This window comes from Cinclus cinclus, unplaced genomic scaffold (genome assembly GCF_963662255.1).
Source record: "Cinclus cinclus unplaced genomic scaffold, bCinCin1.1 SCAFFOLD_32, whole genome shotgun sequence".
Lineage (NCBI taxonomy): Eukaryota > Metazoa > Chordata > Aves > Passeriformes > Cinclidae > Cinclus > Cinclus cinclus.
In genome coordinates, this window is record NW_026912098.1 from 4,114,537 (window position 1) to 4,120,428 (window position 5,892).

Consider the following 5,892-nt stretch of genomic DNA (forward strand, 5'->3'; position numbering starts at 1 on the left):
GGGCTGGGCTGGGCTCTGGCAGCACTGGCAGGGACAAGCCTTGGATAGAGACAAACAGCTCCCAGTAGGAACAACTCCAGGCAGCAGAGAGCCAGACTAAAGCTGGATATCCCTCCATGTCCAGATGCACAAGGAAAGACAGGATGATTCAGAGAAAATGAATATTGAACTGGAGTCTTCAAAAAGTCCACTTTATTTTTCAAGAATGCTTATGTTCACGCTGAAATAGAGGAAGGTGTAATCAGGAAATGGCACCTGTGTGGGACAGTTAGGTCTGACTGTACTGGGGTACAGGGAGCTCTGTTTTCCCTCTGGGCTCCCTAGTGTTCAGACTGAGAGTGATGCTGAAGATGATGCAGTAACTCAGCAGCAAAAACCTAAACTTAAAAATAAAAATGTGTAGTGAGGTTTCCCCATAGGAAGATAAGTAGTTTTGACTGGATTCCAGAAATTATTCCATAGGATTGAATGAGAGATACTGCTCCAAGCTTGTCAATAACTTCTTTGAACAGCCCACAATACCCAGAGTGCAGAAATGTCCAACAGAAGCTCCATCAGGCACTTCCTCCTGCTGGCATTGGCAGACACGCGGCAGCTGCAGCTCCTGCACTTCTGCCTCTTCCTGGGCATCTCCCTGGCTGCCCTCCTGGCCAACGGCCTCATCATCAGCGCCGTAGCCTGCGGCCACCACCTGCACACCCCCATGTTCTTCTTCCTGCTCAACCTGGCCCTCACTGACCTGGGCTCCATCTGCACCACTGTCCCCAAAGCCATGCACAATTCCCTCTGGCACACCAACAACATCTCCTACTCTGCATGTGCTGCTCAGCTCTTTTTCTTTGCCTTCTTCATGTCAGCAGAGTATTCCCTCCTGACCATCATGTGCTACGACCGCTACGTGTCCATCTGCAAACCCCTGCACTACAGGACCCTCCTGGGCAGCAGAGCTTGTGCCCACATGGCAGCAGCTGCCTGGGCCAGTGCCTTTCTCAATGCTCTGCTGCACACAGCCAATACATTTTCCCTGCCTCTCTGCCAGGGCAAAAGCCCTCGGTCAGTTCTTTTGTGAGGTGCCCCAGATCCTCAAACTCTCCTGCTCACACTCCTACCTCAGGGAACTTGTTCTTCTTGCTGTTGTTGTCTGTTTAGCATCTGGGTGTTTTCTTTGGTGTTTTCTCCTATGTGCAGATCTTCAGGTTTCATGCTAAGGATCCCCTCTGAGCAGGGACGGCACAAAGCCTTTTCCACCTGCCTCCCTCACCTGGCTGTGCTCACCCTGTTCCTCAGCACTGGGACATTTGCTTGCCTAAAGCCCCCTTCAATCTCATTCCCATCCCTGGATCTGTTCCTGTCAGATCTGTACTCGGTGGTTCCTCCAGCTCTGAACCCCCTCATCTACAGCCCGAGGAAACAGGAGCTCAAGGATGGTCTGAGAAAAATCATCGTTCATGCTTTTCAGAAGCAAGAAACTCTCATTCTCCTTTCTAGCTCTTACGATGTTACTCATTAATGCCCACTCTGTGTCCTGTGTATTTTTTTTCTTCTGGTACATGTAATATATTTTTGTGTGTTTGTTAACAGGAAAACCTTGGTCTCTAACACTTTCATCTCAGTATTTGCATTTGTAGCGCAAATTTCAGACTATATAGTCCCAGAGCTGTATTGTATACGCGGTTACACAAAATAAAGAACTCTGTATTGCCATGTTTGCCGTGACATCATTCCTCCATGACTTCTCTGGAGCTACAGGGTCAGTGCCTCAAGGCAGAGCTGGGGAGAAAAAGGAACCCCAGTGCTGTTCACTGCCAGGGAGCCCCAAGGCTTCAGCTCCACAACCTCCTCGCTATGCAGCACACAGAGGGGGCACAGGCTGCAGGAGAGATGGCCGAGGGCTGGGCAGGGCTGGCAGGGCCAGAGGCACCCAGGCCTTTGTCCCCTGGGCTCGGGCAGGGCCTCTGCAGGCCCCACAGAAGGAACTTTCCTGGCAGGGGCTGCACTTTGCTTCTGCCTCGGCCCTCCCTGAGGAGGCTGGCAGGGCTTGCAGGCTGATGCCATTTGTCCTTGCTGCCCCTGCCATCCCACTGCCCCAGCAACAGCCCCGAGCCACCCGTGAGGGACAGGCCCTGCTGTCCCAGGCCTGGGCTCAGCCTTGGCCTTTCTGCTTCCTCCAGCCAGCCCAGGCCTTGCTCAGCATTGCAGTTCCCTGCTCACAGCCTTTGGCTCCTGCAATCCTGCCCTCAAGGATCTGCTCTCCCCAGGCCCTGGGGAGCCTTGGGCACTCCCTGCCCTCACTCATGGCGGCCACTGATGCTCCAAGGCACTTGCAGTTTTGCTGCTGACTCCTGCAGCAGCTTCTTCAACCTTCTCTCAGTGCCTCAGGCTCCTGCCATCAGCCCCAAATCCCCAAATCTGGGCATCATTAAAATACACAAAGGCCTTGGGAGCTCTTTGTCTTCCTTCCATTGTCTTCAAGTCTCCAGGGCTTGTGCAGCTGCTTGCAGTCACTTTGGAGTTCTGTTAGGGAGGGGGATTCCAAAGTGCACCTCATGATTTTTGGTTCTACTCAAAGGCATATTATTTTTTATTTTTCAGTTCATTGCAGAGGAGATAGAAAAATGGTAGATCATTCTCCAGGTGATGTTGATGCTGAATGTCTCCCTAGGAGTTCTGGGCACAGAGAAGAATGATCCCTTTCAGGGCTGACCCTGTTTGAACAACCTGCTCCTCACCCCCAACCTCACCGTGTCTGACATTGCCCACCCGGGACTGACATCCTGAAACATAAAGTAATCCCTCTACATTTATTATATTAAATAAAGTTAATAATTAAATTATAAATATTTTCCTCTATAAAAGGAAAATTTATTAATTTTATAAAATTAAAAATAATTAAATCTAATAAAAATAATTTTTCTATTTATAAGAAGTCATAATATTTTTATCACCTAGTTTTTTTTGTATTTATATTAAAATATATCCATTTTCAGCAACCAGAGATATTACCAGTCACAGTTTGTAAGTAACACAATTCCCTTAATTATTGGCTCTTGAGATCTCCCTCCTTATGCTAATTAGTCTTTTTATCAGTCTTTTTGTAATCCTTTTTACAATTTTGTCGTTCAAGGCAAATTGAGCCACTCTGGGGTCCATGGAGACCTTTCTGGGTTACATTTGGGATGATTTGGGTCTATGGAAGCAATTCAGAGATAACTTGAGGGTCTGGAGGACAATTCAGGGAGCAGGGTGGGCACTGGGCAGGGCACTGAGGGATTCTGACGGACACCTCGGCGTCCGGGGGAGCTCTTGGGGGTCCAGGGGGAAAACTTGGAGGTCAGGGAGGGGAATGTGGAGCCCTTCGGGGTCCGGGCGGGCACTTGGGGGGCTCGAACGGGGCTCTCTGGGGCGCGGGGCATGATGGGAGTTGTAGGCGCGGGTAGAATACTGTTCAATGGAGCCGCGGAGCATCACGGGAGTTGAAGGCGCAGCTGCAATGTCTCTCTGTCGGGCGCGGTGCATGACGGGAGATGAAGTCACGGCTGCAATAGCACTCTACGGGAACAGCCCGGCATGATGGGAGCTGTAGTCCCGGAAGTTGCTCGGATGGAGCATTTGGGGTCCAGGAAGGATCCTGGGGGACGCTTTTGAGTCCGAGCTGTGATTTGAGGTGCTCAGGGCGGAACGTGTACGGTTCGGGAGCATTTGGGGGGAGCTTGGGGAGTTCCAACGGGGCCCTTTAGGGCGCGGTGCACGGCAGGAATTTTAAGCGGGAACCTGTGTTATGAGGTGCTGCGGGGCCGCGGGAGGTGACAGATGAATTCCCAGAAGTGATTGTAAAGGGAATCTGTGGGGCTGGGAGCATTCAGGGAATCCGGAGCCGGTTTGGGGTGCTTCTGAGAGGATGATGAGGGGGCACTTCGGGATCCTGGAGAGTGTGGGGGACGCTTATGGGACGTGAGGGGAGGGGGGCAGATAGCGGAGTTCTGTGGAGCGCGGGGCATGATGGACGTTGTAGTCCCAGCTCCAATGGGGCTCTATCGGGCCGCGGTGCATGATGGGAGTTATAGGCCATAAGGAAAGATGGCGCCGTCACCAGGCACCGCCCTCATTCCCTGATCCCCGGCGCTGATTGGCTGCGGACAGTGATGGGCGGGGGCGGGAGCAGCCCATTGCACCCCTCCAGTCCCTCCCAGTACAGCCCAGTTCATCCCCAGTACAGTTCAATACAGCCCCAGCGCCTCTCCAGGCGCTCTCAGTACACCTGAGTTCATTTGTATTCTCTTCCAGTTCTCCCCAGTGTCATCCATAGTGCGCCCCAGTGTCCCCCATCATCCCCACACTATTCAGAGTGTTCCCAGTTTGTCTCAGTATAACCCAGTATCACTCAAAGTATTCAAACTTTGCTCCAGTATTCCCCAGTATCTGTCCCAGTATGTCCCAGTGTGTCTCTGTGTACCCCCACAGTCCATCCCAGTACACCCAGATTCCCCCTCAACATTCACAGTGTTCCCCAGTATGTCCCAGTCCTCCCCAGTATTTCCAAGGAAATTTGAGCTTCTCATGGTTTCCATGGCACCCAAACCCAGCAATGGGGTCAGTGCAGTGTCCATGGCCACAGCCCCTGGCAGTGCCCAGTGCACGTTGGGATGATGATCCACCCTCACAGCTGGCCCAGGGCAGCTCTGCAGTGGTTTTGGTGGCACCCTGGGCTGGCACACACCTGAGGAGTGTGTCTGTTTGCAGTGGGGAAACTAGGAGTTTCATAAGTAGAGTTGAAACTTTCCTCATGAACTGCAGCAGACCAGTGGGGAATCAAGGCAGAGCTGTGGTTTGTTAGGAAACCTCTCAAGAACTCCAAGCCAGAATCGAAGTCCAAAGTTTCTTTCACTTTTAATGGGTCCCACTGAGGGACACAACTGAGAAAGTGTGCCCAGGTTGCAGTCAGAGCAGGAAATTGGAGGCAGTGATGACAGGAGGGGACAAAGAGAGGCCAAGTCTTGAAGGCCTGGGGCACAGCAGGGTCTGTGCCACCAAGGGCTGTGAGCAGACACCTTGTCCTGAGCCCCTGGGGCCTCCTGGCACAGCCCCAGCAAGGCTGGGCACTGTCAGCCCTTGTCCTGCCCTCAGCATCCCCCCACATGCCAGTGGCCTCAGGGATCTGCTGGGACCAGTCCCTGGGGAGCCTTGGTCAGGAATGGCCCTGGGGGCTCCTTCATGCTCCCAGGGACTGCAGGTTTTTCCATGGACTTTGGGTTTTGCTTTTGCCTTGGAGTCTCTGAGAGCTTTGTGCAATCATGGCCTCCAATTATCTGCTTTAATTAGTCTCTTGAGAGGGCTCCTCAGTAACAGCACTCAGTGGTGCTCATTAATGCTTCAAGGTACTTCCGTTTTTTTAAAGAACTTTCCCTTGTCTTTTCCTCTCTCATTGTTTGAGAGGTTTTTGGGCAATTGTGGCCTCCAGTTGTCTCTTCCAAGGAGTCCAAGAGGATCCTATGTTGGGGATGGACCTCAGTGGATCCCATTAATGCTTTGAGACACTTTGGGTTTTTCTTCTGACTTGGACTCCTGGAAAACTTTGTGCAATCTCCTCTCAGGCCCTGAGGTTCAAGAGCTCAGCACCAAATGCACCACGGGGCTCATTGGGATCAAGCAAGTCCTGACAAACCATTGGTGTCTCAATGCTCTTTTTGCTTCCATGAGGCATTGATCTGTCGCAAAGGACTCTTGGTTCCATGAGGTTCATTGGTGTGACCATGGTCTCTCTCTTTGGTTCCATGAGGTTCATTGGTGTGACCATGGTCTCTCTCCATGGTTCCATGAGGTTCATTGGTGTCACCATGGTCTCTCTCCACGGTTCCAGGAGGTTCATTGGTGTCACCATGGTCTCTCTCCTTG

The 5,892-nt window shown here is 51.9% G+C and overlaps 1 pseudogene; it reads left to right on the top strand.

Moving 5' to 3' along the window:
- The first annotated feature begins 523 nt into the window (after positions 1-523).
- LOC134057420 (olfactory receptor 14J1-like) lies at positions 524-1,510 on the top strand (annotated as a pseudogene).
- Positions 1,511-5,892: the final 4,382 nt, after the last annotated feature.